We start from the raw sequence: 20,680 nt of genomic DNA, 5'->3' as shown, positions 1-20,680 counted from the left end.
TATATCATAATTCACACCAAACTGCAACATGCAAGCTATGTGACAGTGGATAATATCAGGTTGTTATGTGCATTATTCAAAGTAAAATGTGTCTAATACATTTTGTGTGACCTGATGGCCATACTGAAAGCAACAAAAGATAGTTTGATCTGTATAGTACCTCAGATCTTGCAAATATGGCTGTGATGTTTGATTTATTCTGTCGTGTCATAGTGTCACGTCTGGTAAGGACGCCCAAATTGCTTGTCTCTGCAATTTTGTCACGCATGTATGTAGGACATGGTGTTAGTCCCTGATTATCTTCTTTTTTCTGGGTACTCAACTTTTGGACGTGCCTACGAACACATTGCAATCAGTATTGATGTCATTGACACCAAACTACATTGGTTCAAGATTGTCACATGTTGGATTGTAAATAATTTAGAAGCAAGAAGCCAAATAGGATTTTAATGTGATTACATGCCAGATTTCTGATGGCTTCAGAACACGTAAAATATAGCTCACTAGATGTATTTTCATTATATTTATACAATGCTTTGTTGTCTTTTTTAGAGCTTGGTGGTATAAATCATCACCGGGTTTTGCTGAATGGAAAACAGAAGCCCTGACACTCTGTTTAATACTTGGGTGAACTACTCTTTCAACACTTTTTGTCAGTCTAAAGGTCTTGGATTGTGTCTTGAAAGGGTTTTGGATCTTTGTCATAGAAGCTTAATAATCGATTAGAAAGAAAAGAAGAAATTCAGTACTGGGATTTTAGTACAGAACAGCAAAGCAATGTTCCCCCATAGGATATAATGCAAGCAATTTCCTGCGAACATGCAGTAAGTGTGATAACATCTCCTCCTTCAACGTTACCAGGTAATGAGTCCCCTGACATCTTAGGGCTTGGTTTTGAGTGCTTTCACCACATGGCAGAGGTCTCACACTGTGCCAGAGAAGCTCGCTGGAAGTTTGATTCCGGTCGGTAATGTTATTTCCGCAGGTGCCATTAAGCTCTAATAATTGGCAGAATCATTAACATATCATTAACACATAAGCTAGGACTTATATTTGAACCATTTAATGAGGCTATCATTCAACATTAATAGATTTGTTATCATTAGTAATGACTTTGATGTCATTTGCCATTCCCTTAGGTCGAAGTGGTGCGAGAGTCACTTTGCATAATGTAGGTATCAGACTGTGCCTGTGTGAACGTGAGGTCCTCTAGCTGTCCCCGGACACATAATGAATGGTTTCCTTCCAGGGAAAAAGCTTGGCCTGGGAGACAGGGCCGAAATCCAGCGATGGCATTACACATCACCGCAGATCCAGGATCTGACGGCCTGGCCTCGTCCTCACAAAACACCTGTCTATCCCCCAGCGGGGCCAGCAAACCCCCCACTCATGCCTCAGTCCTTCAACCACATCCATCAGGCCTCTGTCGGAGATTCGGCCATGGGCCAAAGCTGCTGGCAGGCCCGTGCTTCGCTCCCCCGGCCCCCAGCACCGCTGCTCTCCACGCCAGAGCTTTTAATGGCACTCAAGGGCAACTCAGAAAGATATGGGGCCGAAAAGCCGATGGGCCATACAATGAAGCACCTCAATGAGCGGTGAATGACAGAGCTGATGTCATTTCAGAGGTGTTTTGGTGCAATTTCTTTTTATTTGACAGTGTTTCAAGAGTAAAAGGAATGAAATGAAGGATCTAATTTACAGCATGTAATCCATTCTGACACCCACATCACTCCCATGTTCAGGTTGAGTGCATCCAAGCCTCTTCAAACCAAAAAAGGCACAAAATCAGTGGTAAAACTTTATGAAGAGCAAGCTTGGTTTCCTTTACCCCTGGATTAGGGTGCAATTAATCCCACAAAATGGCGCTGTTCTTCATTTGAGTGGACGATGACGGATTGAAACGAAGGCTCATAGCTGGAATTAGCTTACTCGGTACCGAAGGCAAAGCAATCCTTTGATTAGGGTCTGAGAAGACCTCTTGGATCACGCATGAATGCACAGAGACATTTCTGGAAGCGAGGCTCTATCATTTTTCTTTTTTCCTCTGATGTGAAAAACAGGTAAGTGTTTTTTTCCCCCTTCGCCTCCTCTTCTCTGACGGCACGGTGATGGATTATATCTCAGTGCTTAGAAACACATTGTTTTCTTTAGCACAGCAGGGTATTCTATTTGCTGGGTCTCCCCGTGAAATATTATGCATATCTATCATTGGCTAGATGCCACTGCTATGCAATTCCAAAAGGGAGCATTTGTAGGAGATTGCAGCTTTCCTTGACTCTCAGCAGTGCACAAATGAATACAAGGTGAAAGCTGGGTAGCTGATGTTAAATGGCGCTAGCAGAGGGATGAGCGATTGGAAAGTGTGTGCTCGCAGGGACGGTGAAGGAACAGAGGAGCTCAGACCTGAGGCCACACGCACTTCAGCACAAGAGATTCATGTTCACTGACAAAAACAGTTACAGGTCACAACATCCAAGCTGGCGCTGAGAGTCCAGAGCTTTAAGATGCTTCGTGTAAATCTTCTGCATCAACTGGAAGTGCGGTGGTATTAGTTTGCCATTGCTTTTAAAAGACTTGACAGGATCCATTAATTCCATCTTCACATGTATATTTGGCTACACAGCGGAGGAAAAAAAAGAAAACTTGTTAATATTACGTCAATAATTTGTCACAGGTCAGCAATTAGCGCACCATGTCTAGACCCAGATTCCACCCACACTGCATCTAATTAGGAAAATGACAATTACAGTATAATTTTCTTAATGTGTAGTTTTCTTTACAACATAACCTTTTTTTACTTGCGGTAAAAAAAATTCAAGGATATACTTATTTAATTATTTACTTATTTTTTTACACATTAAAACATTCTTATTTCATATTAAGAATAGTTCAGTTTAATTAACATATTTGCTGACATATTGCTCAACACCCAATTATATTATTTAGTACTACGTGATACTACTAATTTAAAAAGTTTATGTATTTCTTAATATTGAGAATTTATTAAGCCTAAATGATGAGGACTGTATGCTCTTTAAACAATATCATATGTCTTTAAATGCAAGATATTTAAAGTGTACCTGAACTATACTTGCAACAGTTCCACATCAGAGATACTTCAATAGATCTTTACTTGGATCTTAGTTCCACTTCAGTATTAAAAAGGTTTTCATACATAAAGCTCTAAAAACTTACTGACTAATGTATTAGAGCACTTCCTGCAAATATGGGAAGAAATAAAATAAAATAAAATAAATAAAGAGTCTCAATCACATATGTGAGTTTCACATGATTAGAACAAATTGTCACATGAGCAGAGCAGTTTATTTCCTGTTTGTGCATAAGTAAACAACTCGATGGTCACAGTAGTGACCGGTGGGATAACAGTAAATTTAGGTATACAATATAAATCCATTTGCTGTTGTTTATACTAAAATATTGCTCTAAATTAAAAGTTTAACTGTTAAAAATCAGTTACAATACTGATGTTATATACTTTTGTAATACTGGCAGCACTGATAAAAAAATATAAAAAAATATATATGATATGTTAATTCAGTACACACATTATCCCATATTTTTTTTTACACACTTTTCATGTTAACAAAATGATTACTGATTATTTAAAAGGGTTACTAATGACACATGATTTGGGTATTTCTTATTGTCACACAGGAGTTCACCTTCTATATAAAAAAAAAAAAAAATGTTTGTCTGAAAGTTTGACTGACCTTTAATAGGAAGGAAATTTAGAACTGTAATCATATCCCAGGATCTATTCCGTGTGCTCATTTATGTGTATATCACGACGGAAAGCTTCAAAAACAATGCATACAAGTGTTATGAAAAATGACTGGGAAGCTAACTGCCATTTGTGTCTCGTCTGAGTTTGAAAAATACATTTAGGCCTGACACCTGCTCCTCTGTGCGCCTGGCTGGAGCCAGCGTGCCGTCACAGGATGTGTACTTCTCTCTAGCCGACCAGCCCTATGAAAGAGAGCCTTGTAGCACTGGGATCATTCCAGCCCTTGGGAGCCGCGCCTGAGCACAAGATGGCTTGCTGCGCGGTGCTGGCAATGATCGAAAGCCTTTCAAATCCTCGCTACGTTTGAGAAATGTCTCTGTATGCTTTTGTGTGTGAAGATAAATATGAGCTTGTTCGTAAAAATGCGATTTCAGGAGAGTTTGGTAAGCCGGCAGCCCTCAGCTAATTAGCGTTAGCGCGCAAATGTTGTGAGTGAATGTTTATTTGTTTTGTTACGTAGGAAACCGCGGCCGTTGAGGGCCAACAAGGGCACTTTCTGGCACGATGATCAAATGGAAGATTACCAAGGAAGGATTATCGATCTAAATCCTCCTTTTATGATCTTAAACAGTGAGTAAATAATGTGGGGTGCTTGTTTGCTGCTGTTGACAGCATTTATGCCATAAGCACTTTGCGGGCGCCTTGTTTGAGTCAAATGAAACCGTTTGAAAGGGTTGTTTCAAGGCATTTCCTCCTTTTATGTATCTCTGGAGATGCTAAACACATATACGCTGTTTTGACATGCTTTACATGTATTTCTCCGGGGGATGAAGGTATTTAAAAACAGTACAGTGACAGGGCCGCGATGACGAACGTGTGGTACGCGTCGAAAGAAATTGGAAATGATCTGCAATGCAAACAAGACCAACGACCCAGTCAGAGCAGAGGCTTTTGTCAACGGTGGATTCAGACTTCACTCTTACGCTGCCCTCGTGAACTGATGTGAATATTTGCAAACAAGAAAATGTTGTTGTTCGGTGGTTGCTCTTTTAGATTTAATGATGTTTTATATATATATATATATATATAAGATCCTTTATCTTAGCTGATTCTCCTAAAATACTTGGAGAGAAAATAATATAAAACAGATGCAAATGAGACATTCATTGCTGACATATATAGTATTTTTTGTTTGTTTAAATATTGCAATGTGCATTAAATATTATTATGTGTTAATTTTAGTGTGTGAATTTGTAAGGGATTGAATAAAACAAGTTATTATTATTTTCACGGCTCTGTGTCTGAGACCATTTGAAGAGCAAGCTCCATTTATGATATTTCTGTGTTGGCTCCAGTGTGTGTGTGTGTGTGTGTGTGTGGTTATGGGCCTGCTGTTCCTGTGTGAACAGCAGACGAGGAGCTGAACTTCTGACCTGTCCCTGAGGTGGGGCCCTGAGGCTTCAGCAGAATCACAGAGCCCATCTACTCCAGCCATCCCTTCAAACGGCCCAGCAAACTCTCACACACATAACACCGACTATAAATACATTTTCACTATACACACTGCCATTTACAGGTCATATATATAAATGCATAACAGCTGCGATAAAACTAATTCTACAAAATTCTTATCTGTGGGGATTCCGAAGATGAAAAAGTCAGATTATAATATAATAGCCGTTCATTATTTTACTTCCATTACTATTCAAATTATAAGATACAGTACAGGAACTAAGAAATAGCCAATTCAAGTAAAATTCAAAACGACATATCACTTATAAATTATTGTTTATATGTCATGGCTCAATACACACACACACACACACACATTTTGTCATCATATTTAATTTTAAGTCAAACATGGATTAACTTAAAAATGTATTTTACAAATGTAACTCAAGTCCATAATTGATCTAAAGTGGAGTTGAAACAACCCAGAATTTTTCAAGTGTACAGAAATGAACAAATTATCAATTAACAGGAAACATTATACAGTAAAGTAAAATTAAAGATAATTGAAATAGTGCCAATTATATGTTTTTATATGGCACAGCTCATATTATATATTATGTAGCAATTACTTTAAAAAATTTTTTAAATAACATCATAATCATTTAAAAAAATGTTGTTATTCAATCAAAATAAAATCAGTGTTTTGTGTACTTTGCTAATATACAAAACTTAATAGCATTGTGAATATTTCAATGTGTAAAGCAAAATTTCTTGTACATATGCATTTGAGGCATGCTTTAACATCTTTCCATTATATATATATATATATATATATATATATATATATATATATATATATATATATATATAGTTCATTGCATATTTTATTATTTATTATTTTAATGCTTAAAATCAAATTTTCTGTGCCTAGTGGTATTAGAATTAGTCTCTCCACGTCTTTTCATGAAAGCTCAGTTTTTATTCTTACTGCACAAACACAGACCATCATGGACAGACACAACAAGGAGAACGATGAAAGAATGAGAGTGGGAAAGAGGAAGAGAGTGGAAAGAGCAAACGAAGGTGGGGTTGAGCTGAACATGGTTCCCAGAGTGTCAGCACCCCTGCTGGTTTTGCAGCACCCTGGGCTAAAACTTCTGACCCTACGACCCTCCAATCTGCCCTGGGCAACCCTAGAGCACAGGCCCTCTCAGCACAGAGTGTGTGTGTGTGTGTGTGTCCACTGTCTGTTTACTTCAGCTCACAAACACAGTCAATGGAGTCATAGTCATTGCGCCAACTGCGCTCTCCTCTGATAACCTCTCCATGGATCATTTCAGCACTGGATTCTGGGATGGAGGGAAATGATGAGAATAAAAGCGCGAGCTGCAGTGTTTGTTCTGGCGAGCGCTGTGGATGCGTATGTGTGTGTGTGTGGACGGGGAACATGCCTCCGACTGCCGATGATCTGACGACCCCAGATGGAGCGCAAGGGGGCTGCTCTGTTGTTTCATTATCAGCGAGGTTCACGTTCGGCAGAGGCGCTATCATTATCCATCAGCCTTAATGAGACAATGCCACTGCTGTAAAGGTCAGGCAATTATTGTGTGCGTAGACTTTCCATGAGAGGCAGCTAAAATGGGGAGATAAAACCAAACACACATGCACACACACACACACACACACACACACAGACTAGTAGCGGCAATGCAGTCATGACAGTCTTCAGGCAATCAGCAGAGCACCTCTCAAACGCACAGACCTTTAGGTTCTCAAGAGCAGGTAATGCCACTTTTCTTGGCTCTCCAATTCAATTACATTTAATGAATGTTACATTATCATAAAAGGTGGATCTGTACCAACATGGAAGGTGGAAAATGGAAGAAAATAAGCCCAGTATGAGCCTAATATTAAACAGGTCAGCTCTTTCTTTTATTCAGATTCAAAGATGGACAGTTCAAAAACATTTTAGACATGTTTTCTTTTTCGACATCAGGATTTGAGATTTAACAAAAATAGTTTTTAATCTAATTTACTAATGCTGCAATGCTATCTGATCGAGAATACTCTGCGAACCAATTTTTTATGAAATATAATATAATAGCAGCTGGATTATATATATATATTTTTTTATTTAAATATATTTCTTTCTGAAATGACAGCAGCGCTTACTCCAGTCTTCACTGTCACATGGTCCTTAAGAAATCATTTTAATGTTCTGATTTGCTGCTTAATAAATCAGAAAGCGCTTTTTTATTGCTTTTGAGTGTTGTTGTTGTTGATTTCATTTAATTAATTTGATATTTATTTATTCATCATTGCAATGTTCAAGTTAAGAGTAAAGAAAGAAAGAAAAATAGAAAGAAAGAAAATATTCAGCAAGCGTATAGTAAAGACATGTTTGTAAAATAATTATATTAGAAATGCTGTACATACAATAAAGACTTAATATGAGGGGAAATACGAAATCACAGTCTCCACAAAAATATATATTAAGCAACATAAACCAAAATAGTAATATCAATTTTTTGACTTGTTGCAATTCACGTAAATAGACCTACGTGCAATAAATGAATTTTAAAACTTACATGTCCTGTCTGTCCATCTCTCTGGAGGCTAGATTGCATGAACAGGGTGATTAAATAATACTACAGTGCACAAAAATGATGTGTTATCCTCTTAAAGGTAACAATGTCAGCAAATATGATATCATGGCTGTTACTCATCAGTATTTATTGGTAGGAGCAGGTGATGGGGATCAGGCATTTAGCAAGCGCTCTCTTAGTCATCAGTATCACATGTGGTACATAAAGGCTCACTGCCAAAGTCTGTAACAGGATCAGTGTTAAACCTTTAACCTCTGACATATGACATCACCCCCCATGCCGTTAGCCTGTTAGCATTACATAGAGCTCCACCACAGAGCTGGCACTGGCGGCTCCAGAGCTAATTTCTTCATGTGACATAACTGCAAGCATTTCCTTTGAAGCACATGAGCCATGAACGCACATCCATTAATGCCACACACACAGAGAACCGATCCATTTACATTTTACCCGGCCTTGTCAGCTAGCTTCTTCTGGCTGATTGATGCATTAATAGCAAACTATATTTTATCCAGACACTTGCAACGCAGTGAAAATGTAAAAAGTCTAAAGCCATAACAAAATATATGGGCAGTTTCGCTCAGCGGTTTGTTTGTGAAATAAAACAACTTAGAAACTAATGCTGTCAAACGACCAATCGTGATGAATCGCATCCAAAATAAAAGTTTTTGTTTGCATAATATATGTGTGTTCTGTGAGTATATTACTATATATTAAATGTAATTCATATGCTTAATATATGCACATAAAATTTTTCTGAAAAATGTGTGTTTATATATACATGATATATATATATATATACACAGTACACGTATATTATGTAAACATTAAGTATATAATTTATATATACATGCATTTCTGTGTGAAAAACATTTCTGTTGTTAATTAACATCATTCCTTCTATTCCATTCATGTCATCTTTTTGTAAATATTTCAACAGTTCTAGCAAATAAATGTTGTAATCGTTTTATTGTAAGTTATTATTTAACTATATTATTACAAATAATAAAAATATTACAAAGTACAAAATAAATCAGCTTAATAAAAACGTGTTTAAATTTAATTATTTACTCATTTATTTTTTGTCTTGAATTTTCAGGTTGTCATTAATTCAGTCTTTAACTTAATATACTGTATATATTTCACTGCCTCTGATATGACTTTCCTCACCAAGACCTCTCACTTTTACTAATCCTCCTCTACAACCATCTGTCAAAACCAGTTTTCACCATGAAATGAATTGCCAATGGTTAACATCAGGTCCTCTCTGTAATGTTCTCCCTGTCCTGTTTACCTTGGACATACATCAGATTACGAAAGAAAAATGGTCGCGCGCGGCGTATTCATATTAACTTTAAGCAAAACTCTCCATTTGCTTTCACTGCAGTCTAGAAACAACTACAACATAGAAGATCTTGTTTGAGATTGTTTGGCCCTATGGGACTAATAGCACTCAGGGAGACAGTGGCCAATAAAAAGATCAGAACCAAAAAGAAGATAAAATGTCAGCCCTAGAGTAATGGCTCCAATTGTGCAAAAGCCCAGAATCAGCCAGGCCAGGAAGAGAAAAAAATAACTCTCCAACACAGTCAATGGCATTTACACAGCCACTGGCAACACAGGGACAGCTTTATGCAGACCCAATGGTTACAGTATTTTAACGGCTGGATTAATGGGGTGGCAAGAGGGGCAATAAATTGGTAATATAACCGCCGAACATACTTGCCAGGACAATTAAGATAATACAACTGGAAAAAGAGGGCCTATGAATCCCGGTAAGGAGCGATGTGGCTATTATGACACACGCGCCTGAGGCTTGGAGGGGAGAGGATAGAGCCGACTGTGGATGTGACTGATTGTACTAGCCACACCGGCGTCCACAGCTGCACTTTATGACTTTTTACTACTTGCATTGTCTACCAGTTTTATAAACACTCTACATACGCTAACGCTATCAAGATCATTAGTTTGAATCAGGGCGCCAAAGGGCCAGACGATGGAGGGGGGAACCTGAGTGGACATGCTGTCCAGGGGGCCCAGAAGCCGTAGCGGCGCCCTTGGTTTAATATTGGCATCAGTTTGGGGTAGGGGCTAATATGTTTGACTGACCAATGGAAGAGAGGAGGCATGACGTAGCGCTTTTATTGTGGAGTACGACGAACTTTATGTTTAACAACATTTTAACATTTCAAAACACATCTTCATGTTAGCGGACAGATCACGCTTTCACATTCGACCAACAGTTCCAAAACAAAAATAAAATATCACAATTAAATATTATCAAACTATTCATCTGACGGAGGTGACGTAAGCCTGAATTTGTAGTTAAGTTAACTATCAAATACATTAAATCGTATTTAAGTATTTTTATATATAATTGGAAAACTAAATATTGCAGTGTTTACAAAGTTAGTCATTTTTTTCACAAAACATGGAGTTCATGTAGCAGCCATTTTCTTTTGTTGATGCTAGATGCTTCAGGAAAATAAAATTATCTAGACGGTTCAAATCATCTCCTTAGAAATTGGAAGACGGTGTTGACATATCATGGTTGTGACACGCAAATATTAACATTAGGATTTAGAATATTCTAAAACTACGATGTCCTGATATTACCTGATTTTATTACATTTTTAATGAATGTCTGACGGTGTTGACAAAAAGTAGGGACACAACTTCGAAACCTTGCGAAACACGCATGTGTCACAGAAAGACAACCTTGCTTTGATATGAGATATTATTAAGTCTGACTTTTCGTAATATAACATTTTTAGCATTAAAATTTTTTTATTCATTTTAAAGCATATGAATGATTCAACTCTTCTCTGTGGACACATTGTTTTAGATGTAGCTTCAGGACAACAAGAGTCAAAGATCTGGTATAATAATAAGAAAACAGGAGAATTGGGTTAATGCATTATGAAAATATTAGTATTTTTTACATCTAATAGCAGTTACACCACCTGTTTTGTCCTATATGTCTTAAGAATGACTGTACTACTAAATTAAAACTACAGTGTAAAAAGATAAATTTCAAATGTTATCTTAAAAGAACTATTTCTACCTGATTTAACGATATAAGGAACACTTTACAATAAGGTTCGTTATTTAACATTGGTTTACAACATTAACTAAAACATGCTACTGGTTAAAAACATTAACTAAAACATTTACAGTGAACATGAACTAAGAAAAAACAATACTGTATTCATTTTAGTTTGTGTTAATTTCAGCATCTACTAATGGATTATTAAAATCACAATTTGTTCTTGTCAACATTAGTTGATGCAATGAGAACTAACATGAATAAACAATGAACAACTGTATTTCCATTACCTAAAATAAGCAAAGATTAAAAAATAGTGTAATAAATGCATTGATCATTGTCAGTTCATGTTAGTTCCTTAATTAATTATAGTTAATGTTAATTTCAACATGAAGTGATACATTTTTAAATTAAATCTTCCATCTGTTGATATTATTTAGTAACAATTTACGATTTCATTTCTTAACAATAATTAACTGTTTTAGTTACCTTGAGAAATTGAAGTAAATATTAATTTTAAAATTTTAATACATCATTAAAATTGAAAAGAAATACATGTTCATATTAGTACGGACTAACATGAACATTTTTACTAATTAACATTAAACAAAGATTAATAATGCCGTAAAAAATACAGAAGCAACTTTCCATTGTTTATTTTATATTGGCCCCAATGTAACTAATATTAACAAATGAGATGGAAAAGAGATAATGTCAGACTGCATTTCTCCCTGCCTGTGTTTGCGCTGGGGTAACTGGTTGCAGTCCTGTACTCATGAGGTCGGTGGAACGCTTCGTGGCACTCAGGTGCTGTTCTCCTCTCCAGGTGAGGCGTGTTTTTGGCGCGCTCGTTCCACTTGTTTTGGGCGTCCTTTCTTAAATATTCTTTAACACCCAGACTGAAGACGCCGGTAGTCTCAGCGTCTCAACCCGTTACGACTGGCTGAGCGGGCGGCTGGAGTGCAGAACCACAGACTGCTGGATGCAGGTGGCGGCTGTGAAACGCGGCGTCTGTTAAAGCCCCGGCGATGCCGTGGGTGTCCGAGGTGGCTGCTCCTTTCTTCACGAAGGTGACTGCAGAGCGAGTATTAGTTCGAGATTGAAGACTTGGCCTGATTTACGATGTTTTTAAATGTTAGATAAAGCATGGCTGAATCTAATGCTACCGGGGTGCACTGGTGTCGTTGCCTAGGAAGTCCATCAGGACATGAACTGTGGAGATGATTGTTCCACCTCCATCAACATACCTCGTCTATGGTCCCGCCAGACCATCAATAATCCAAGCCCTTGATGAAACCTTCATCATAAGTCACAACTGAGATCACGGATTTTCTTATTACGGATGTTCTTAACATAAATGATGTTATTCTATATTTTGTCTTTGTTTTCTAATAAATCTGAAAGCTATATAAATAGGTTTGATAACTATGTTCATTAGTAAAGATTTTTGTTAATCGTCTGATAAACTGTACAAATAGTTTCTTGAATGGGAAATAAATCTAAAGTAAAAACTTAAAAACTACAGAAAAAATTACTAAAAAGTGGAATAAAAAAAATAGAATTAAATATATAAATCAACTAGAAAAATGACAAAAGCACATAAAAATTACCTAAAACATAAAATTAAAAATACTTTATAAATTTAAAAAAAGCATAATTCTTTATAAATTGTATTAAAATAGTAGTGTTTTTCATATATGTGTGAAATGTCTTTAATTAAAACATGCAACATAGAAACACATTACTTATTTTTATAACAGCCTGGTCATCTGTAGAAAATGCTGCAATATACTAATAGATCAATTAATAAAACATGATTTTTATCACTCCCAATTAATGTCATCTCACAATATCTTAAAAGTAGTGTTCCCCAGATGAAAATCCATTCTAGCACTTCATTATTTAGTTCTCAGACATATTCATGCTGTATTATAAATGTTTTTTTAAGTATGTTTCAATTATTTTTGGTATGGATTGTTTTGACAGAAAGATTGCATCTGTGAATGCTGTGTTCAAGTCTTTTTCTTCTCCAAACTTCTTCTTTGCCATCAACCAGAGGCGCTGTCTGAGGATAGGCTGTCTCTCTACACCTTTAGATTCATGGCTGCAAGCTCAGTAGTAGAAAAATAGGCTACACTTTTATGTTAAAAAGATTATGCTTGTACATGTAATTACTGCTATTACTAAAAACCATGATGCAGCAATTACATCAAGTAACCCAAACTCTAATATATAGTAAGTAAACATATTTAATCAATATTCTGGCTTGGTATATGTTTGGTAAATATTTCATCCATAACAAGTAATAATCATGTTTAAACATGTGTGTCTGTCTGTCTGTGTGTGTGTGTGTGTATTATTGTCTGTGTGTGTGTGTGTGTGTGTGTGTGTCTGTCTGTGTGTGTGTGTCTGTCTGTGTGTCTGTGTGTGTGTGTCTGTGTGTGTGTTCTGTGTGTGTGTCTGTGTGTGTCTGTGTGTGTCTGTGTGTGTGTCTGTGTGTGTGTCTGCTTGCTCCAGCGTGGAGTAGTTTATATTTAGTGCATGTACTAGAAACCAGGGCTAGTTGTCACAATTTAAATTTATTGACTGACTGATGGCCAATACTAATAGAGACATTCCTTTGACTAATATGTTATAATATATGTGTATAATATATCTTAAGTTACTAAACATTCCCCATTTATCACTAGCTTACAGTATCAAAATTTGACGTCTTTTGTTCACCTTTTTTCTTACAATCAAACAAAGTTATTCACATCTACTCCAAACCAAGGCGCTTGGGCTATCACAGTTTTTAAAACATAGTTTAGAAAATCCTAATAAAATATGGCTACTTTAAAATACTTTGTCACGATAAAATGCTTTGATAGAAAGGCATGTATTAGATGTAGAGTTAAATTAAAGTACACAGTTAGATAGCTAATTTCAGGTCAGCAAATACCAAGCAATGCTAAATGTGTTTCAGTCTGTGGTGTAAAAAGTTTGCATTAGCAATTAAAGAAAAAGACAAGAACATTGGTCAGATCCGCGTGTCTGAATCATTTCTGATCCACTGTATAGAAGAAATTTTTATGCATAATATGGCTGCACAGTTTACTATAAATCATATCTGGTGTATTTAGAAGCACAATTTCCCGATCTAATTTCCCCTGTAAAATGTTTTGATTTCACTTTTTTTTTTTATTCTGCAGGTTTCACATTCAACGAGGCTCTGCAGGGAGCGGCTGCGAGTCAACCTGCCGTTACAGTGCCACGTGTTGATCGGCATCTGATGCGCGGAGGCGGGAGCTCAAGCGGTGGTGGATCTGCCGGAGAGTTTAAGCAGCGTTAGTGGCACCAACCATATCATTGTTCAAAGCTGGGCCGTTTTGTCTGGTCGGCCTGTTTTGGCTTGTAGATTTCATGGATTATGATCTTCTTGGGTGGGCGCCTCTCTGTCTGTCGGGCGCGAGACAAGGCGTATCCTGCTGGGATCACACACGTGCACGGCTGTCGTATGCTCTGTTGCTATGCGTCACTGTAACCTGGGATTGAGGCGCTGGATAACGGCCTTCCATGTCGTGGCCATTCAGTTTAACTAAAGTCTCTTTCCAGAACCTCATGTCACTCAGCGGCCATCTTTGAAACGCCTTTGAGCATCCAGCGCAGCTCCTATCTTCGTGAAACATCAAATTCTCAACAACAACTGTGCAATAAATATTTGTTACTTTTGGTCAGATTGTATTTATAAAAAGCTTATTTCCCAGCTGATATCAATCATGGCAGTCATGGCACATGTCTCAGAATGCTGATTGTTTCTGTAACCATTCTTAGGAAGCGGTGATGCGTAGCTTCACAGATCAGCAATTGGCTGTTTTATTATTGAAGAGGCGGGCTGCCTGCTATTAATTAGCCATATTAAGCATTGCATTTCCCTATTCAGAACTGTATGAAAGCGGCACATCAGGTATTCAGTAGCTGATTTAACTGAATGGAATTTGTTGTTTTGGTTTTTTCAGCGTCATCATTGTGGTGTTAATCAATGAATGCCAGTTGCCAGTATTCGGCCAATCTATTGCCTGTAAGGCTGGCCAATCAAAGCCACCTGCTTTATAATAAGCTTTATACAATTGACCCAATCTGGGAGAGAGGCAAGGTTTAGGGAAGAAATCTCATACGACACACAAATTAATGTTCTTTTTAGGGAACATGCCTCATTGAGACCCTCAGTGTATTGTCACCAGCAAACAGGGGTTTAGTTTAGTTTAGTTTTTGGCTCTCAAAGCCATGGTGGCATTGATTGCCATTATGTACCGACAGACTGCAATGATTTGAGTTAAAATCTTCTACTGAATAAACTGAAGTCACCATCTTGGATATCCTGAGGGTAAGCAGATAAGCGTCAAATGTTAATTTTTTAGTGAACTACCCCTTTAAATGTATTTTTTCTTAAAAGAATATCAGTCCACACCACAACTATAATGATACAACACACAGAACATAAACACTGGAATGATGTAGAACCATTTTCCAGCTGATGAATAATCTAAAAAAAAAACATTAACAAACAAACAAAATCCACCTGCAGAAAAAGGCCTGAGCATTGAAGGTGGCAGATGACAATATATTCTTGAATCGTTATTGCGCATTTGTGTTGGGGAGACTAATGTATTTTCTTTCTAGTGATCTTCATAGTAGTACGTTCCTGATGAGTACTGGCCTTTAGTTGATGCGATACAGTTAGTTTCTGATGATTGAAAGCGTTTGTGACTTTTTCTTTACAGAGGCGGTCACTTGGCTGACAGATGTGTCTCCTTTGATTTCCTCTCTCTGCTAAATGACAGAAATCGTCTTTACCATGAAGACTGTGCCATGGGCCATGCAGTGGATGACTTCTCTCAATCTGCGCTTTAGTCACAGCAACCAGACAGGTCAGGAAATATTTTAATTTATTTATTGTAAGAAATGAATGAACATTAAGTGGGACTGCATTTTTTCACGCATCTGTCAAGTTTGAGGTTTTAGTCTTTTGATTTTTTCATAAAATAGTGTTTATTTGATAGTATTTTACCCCTATTTTATTGTGGTTTCAATTACAATCCATATTTTTAAAGGCTGATTTGTCAAAAATGACATAAATATCCACTTCATGGCGACAAGCCACCAAACTTTATCTTTTTATCCCGTCTGTATCTTTGGAGTTTTACAGAGGATTTGTTTTATATAATTTGCTTGGTTTTATACAACATTCGACCCAGAATTGGTAAAAATATGTATGCATGTATGTGCTTTTCCAAAGTATTTTCGAATTATGGGTGACAAAACAAGATGCAAAGTATCAGTTCCACAAAAATATGATCAGCACTCTTTTCAGCATTAATAATAATAAGTGTTGAAAACAGCAAATCAAAGTTTCTGAAAGAACACTGTAAACACGGTCAATGATCACAGGAAATAATTTATATAATTTTAAAGCTATTCACACAGAAAGCAGATGAATGTTTTAATAATGTGTAATTCTGTATTTTTTTTGCTTTGATATTTTATCCATTTGTGACCATCGTGGGCATTTTAGGCATCGATTGCGCTGCGCTGTATGCACATTACTAAGTGTTTCAGGCGCTTTTAAATGTTGTTAGAATATTTTTCATGTCAGATCCGCTTAGTTGGCGTTATAAGTGTACATTTTGAGTTGCTGTCTGTATGGCGCTTTCGAAATCGATCGCATGCGAGTTCTTTTCAGACAGGATGCTGTTCTAGAAGGGATGCATGTGAGCGGCGGACACTAGATTTTGAAAAATATTTTTTGCATAAACATCATTTGGTGGAACGAAAACACAGCGTGACTGATTTACTGCGCGCTGCAGGCACTGTTGCTCACCCACACGTATTCTATTGGAGTCACCTCAAAGACAAAACAAAGGTGTCTCCAGTTTTGGAAAAAGAAGAAGTGGAAAATCCTCTACACCGTTAACTCCACAGACGGCTCTCCATTATCTCTTCAAATAATTTCACTTCGCCAACAACTCGCAGAAACGCCTGCACGCTCCTAGTTTAGAAGAGTCGACCTCCGTTTGCAATAAAATGTTGAGTCATAAATCCTATCATCGCTAGCTCTATTTCAGAACACATAAATAAGCATTTAGAGAGCTTGACTCAGTTTATTACTGCGGTAATAAAGCAAGTCAAAATAGATTGCAGAAAGATGAGGACAATCTGATGTGGATGTGACGTCATCTGACATTGCATGCCAGGTAATTATTCAGACAGACTGTACCCTTTCGAGGGTAATGTCACTCTTCCCGGGGCACGTTTGACAAGGACTGCAGCAGCAGATACCAGAGATCAGTTCAGTCTTCAGCTTCAGCAGAGGGTGAGTAGATCCAAACCTGTTATGATTATTACTGGTGAAACTGTAATAAAAATAGCATTCAAATAATAAGAGAAATCCTACTTCCCGACATTGGCCAAACAGAAAAAACATAACATTTCATAGGGCCGCTGAATATCAGACATTATATCCCAATACATATTTTAATTTAAACATATTTTATTTTTAAAAGTCATTATTTCAATTACATATCATTTTAAATATATAAAATAAATATCTATAAGTAAATTTCCATGAATTGAATGTGTTTCCACGTGTGTGTTGGAACAGTAATATAATACTAATAACAATAGTATTGCAAAATAATAATATAAGCTTTTATTTTTAAAAAATGTATTTATTTTGTAATGAATTAATCTATTTGAATTTATATATTATAACATTTTCTTGATAAGTAAAAACTTTCAAGTAGGTTTTTAAAAAATTGTATTAATACTTGATTTTATAATTTTTTTAATCAATCAATCTATTTATTTTTATTTATTTGCATATAACAATTCACATTAAAAGTACAAACTTTACTTAAATTGAATGTGTGTTGCATGTAATAGCTGGCACAGTAGTAGTAAAAATACTGATAATGCCAATAGTAATACAAAATTATAAATATATATTTGGTTAATATTTTAATCCTTTCTCATTCCATGTCCCAAAAAATCCCATTGAAAAAGAAACCTTTAGGGAGTTATTATTATTTTAGTATAATGCTTCATTCATTCATTCATTCATTCATTCCATCTTCTTTTTTTTTTTTATTACTAAAAATTGTATTATTAAATTGTATTTTTGTGTGGCAGGTGGGTTATGTACCATTATCACGGCTCCGCAGGTGAGGCCAGAACTATAGCAGTGAATTTTGTATGACTTCCACATCACTTCCTGATCAACAGATCTTTCAATAACTCCTCGTGTTTGAGTCTGCTGGTTAGTGGCTCCAGGGTGGCAGAGTTAGCGGACTTGATAACATTTTATTAAACTCGTGGTTTCAGCTGGTCAGTGGGACCCGGGGTGACCAGGGCCAGGTTAACTGAATAAACTTTATGTTAGTCAATGTATCGTCCGTGCAGGATCTCCTCTGGGCTGTGCCCTGCGGGTTTTCCTGAAGGAGCGGTGCCCAATTCACGGGACCTGGATTTATACGGCCGAGGCTGGTGTAGCCCAGACTCCGGTAGATCCGTGGAGGACCGACATCCTTCCCAGAGTACAGCAAACACAGTAAATTGAGGACAGCAGTAGCGCATGTTACATGTACTGCTTGTCTGTGCAGCGTTCGATTCACAGCCAAGCAATATTTCATTCTTCTTTATTGGCATCCAGTGATCCGTGAGAGAAAGGCGTTTAACGTTCGTTGCACAAATGTTCCTCCGTTATTTAAGTATTCTCAAAAAAAGGTTCTTTTACTTTTGATTTTTGAGAAAGAACTTATCCAAACCTCATGCCGACTTTATTTTTAGACGTAGCCAGGCGTGTCATTTTGGTACCGCGTTCATTTATCTTGATGATGAGTTCGTGATTTAATACTCCTTTGTTCCCCTCACAGCTGGACAGGAGGAACCAATTCCAAATCCTTTACTATGGACTCTTTGGGGATACCAACCCAGATCAAGACTAATCCAAGGTACATTATTATGTACTCCTTCCTAATGTTTATAAATGATTTCTGGACAGAAAATTCAGCTGATTATTTTTTTTTCTCAATTTTTGTGGCAGTACTCATCATCTCTCTGTTTTATATTGATGATTTATTCATCAATTGCTGCTTAAAGTATTTGAAAGGTATTTTTTGTTTCTAAATGCTTCCTTGCATTATAAAATCATCATTTTAAAACGGTGAAACACCGAGATTTAGACATTCACGTAGTCACACATGCGCTAAATCCTTTTTCCAAATAAATTATGTCTTGAAGATCAGTCTGCAGCCGTGGTTATTTTGTATTAGATAAAGTCAGTCTCAAAACCCCAACCAAGCTGCATGTTTAAGTTAGGCGCTTTTTAAATCCTGCGTCACTTATTTCTCAATGCAAGTCTGGTCAAAAGGTAGGAGTTATGATGTTTTCTGAGGCGGCTGTACTTTCTTTTTACTCCTAATTTATGAGAAAGAAATCTCATAATCACAAGATCTCAGCAAAAATCTTAAAGTATCTTTAAGTGATGCTGACCGAAGGCAGCGTTATTTCACATAGTGCTCTTCAATCTAAGTCAATGCCTTCGTGAAGAGGAGTTCATCGGGCAGCTTTTTTTTTCTTCTGTTGACAATTATAGCAGTTAGGCCAGGTCTCCTCGAGCTATTAACTGGAAATGGAAGGAGGACCAGCAAATCTCTATTCTTTCTTGAGTGCTTTTCACTTTCAAAGGAGCTTTAAGTCCTGATTTTGAGGACCGCCTCATTACGTGTTTCCACACTTGACCTGCCGTCAATTTAGGTGATCTTCTGTAAAATGGAGCATTATAACAGGTACTGTTCTGTAATAGAACAGAACAGAATAATGTGATTTTGTCAAATTCACATCATTTTGTAGGAAAAAGCAGACAAACACTGGGATTATACTCTAGTTTTGAAGTAAATACCAAGCTTTTGCAATTGAATAACTCACGCATTAGGTTTGCATATTTACATTTTAGGGCCTGTGATGTCAGTTACAGCAAATAAGTTGTATTTAGCGACTTCAATAAAAAGAGGTAAATAAAAAATAAAAAGGATATGAAATAAACGCTAATGGAAATAATCAATCGAGTGCTGAGATAAACACCTGAACCTCATCATTTTTTTAAATATAAGATATCATTTTATTTTGCTGAACAGCAAGCGAAAATGACCTGAACTCACTCAAAGCTGAATAAATAATCTTTCCACTGATGTTTTGATTAATGATATTTGCCGAGAGGCAACTTTGAAAACTGAAAAAACAAGACCCCAAACCCAGTAAATTCAGATAATTGGTTTTAAAGATGTTCCGACCAAAGAATATTACTAAGCAAAAATTAAGTTTTGATATTTTTACAGCGCGTTAACTAATCTTAACCTGATTTTGATAGTACATTAGTAAATGCTGAAATAAAATTAATCATGTAGTTCATGTAGTAATAATATTATAATATTATTACAATTTAATAATATTATTACAATTTAAAATATTTATGAACATTGTATTTATTTGTAATAAAAAGCTGAATTTACAGCATCATTACTCCAGCTTTCAGTGTCACATGGTTCCTTCAAAATGATGGTAATATGACGATTTGCTGCTTAAAAATTTATGTGAAATTAAATATATTTGCAATTTATTTGGAACTTATGTAACAAGTCTTTCCTATCGCTTTTGATCATTTCAATGCATTTTTTATGAATAAAACCATTACATTTCTTTAACGAAAATTAAAGAAATAAAAATTTGCCTGACCTCAACAGTTTTGAGCGTTAAAAAAAGTTAAAATCCCAAAGTTTCGACTGCTAGTGTTTT

This window comes from Puntigrus tetrazona, chromosome 13, assembly GCF_018831695.1.
Source record: "Puntigrus tetrazona isolate hp1 chromosome 13, ASM1883169v1, whole genome shotgun sequence".
In the NCBI taxonomy this organism is placed as follows: domain Eukaryota; kingdom Metazoa; phylum Chordata; class Actinopteri; order Cypriniformes; family Cyprinidae; genus Puntigrus; species Puntigrus tetrazona.
The sequence above is the reverse complement of the archived record's forward strand: the minus strand, read 5'-3'. Positions refer to the sequence as shown.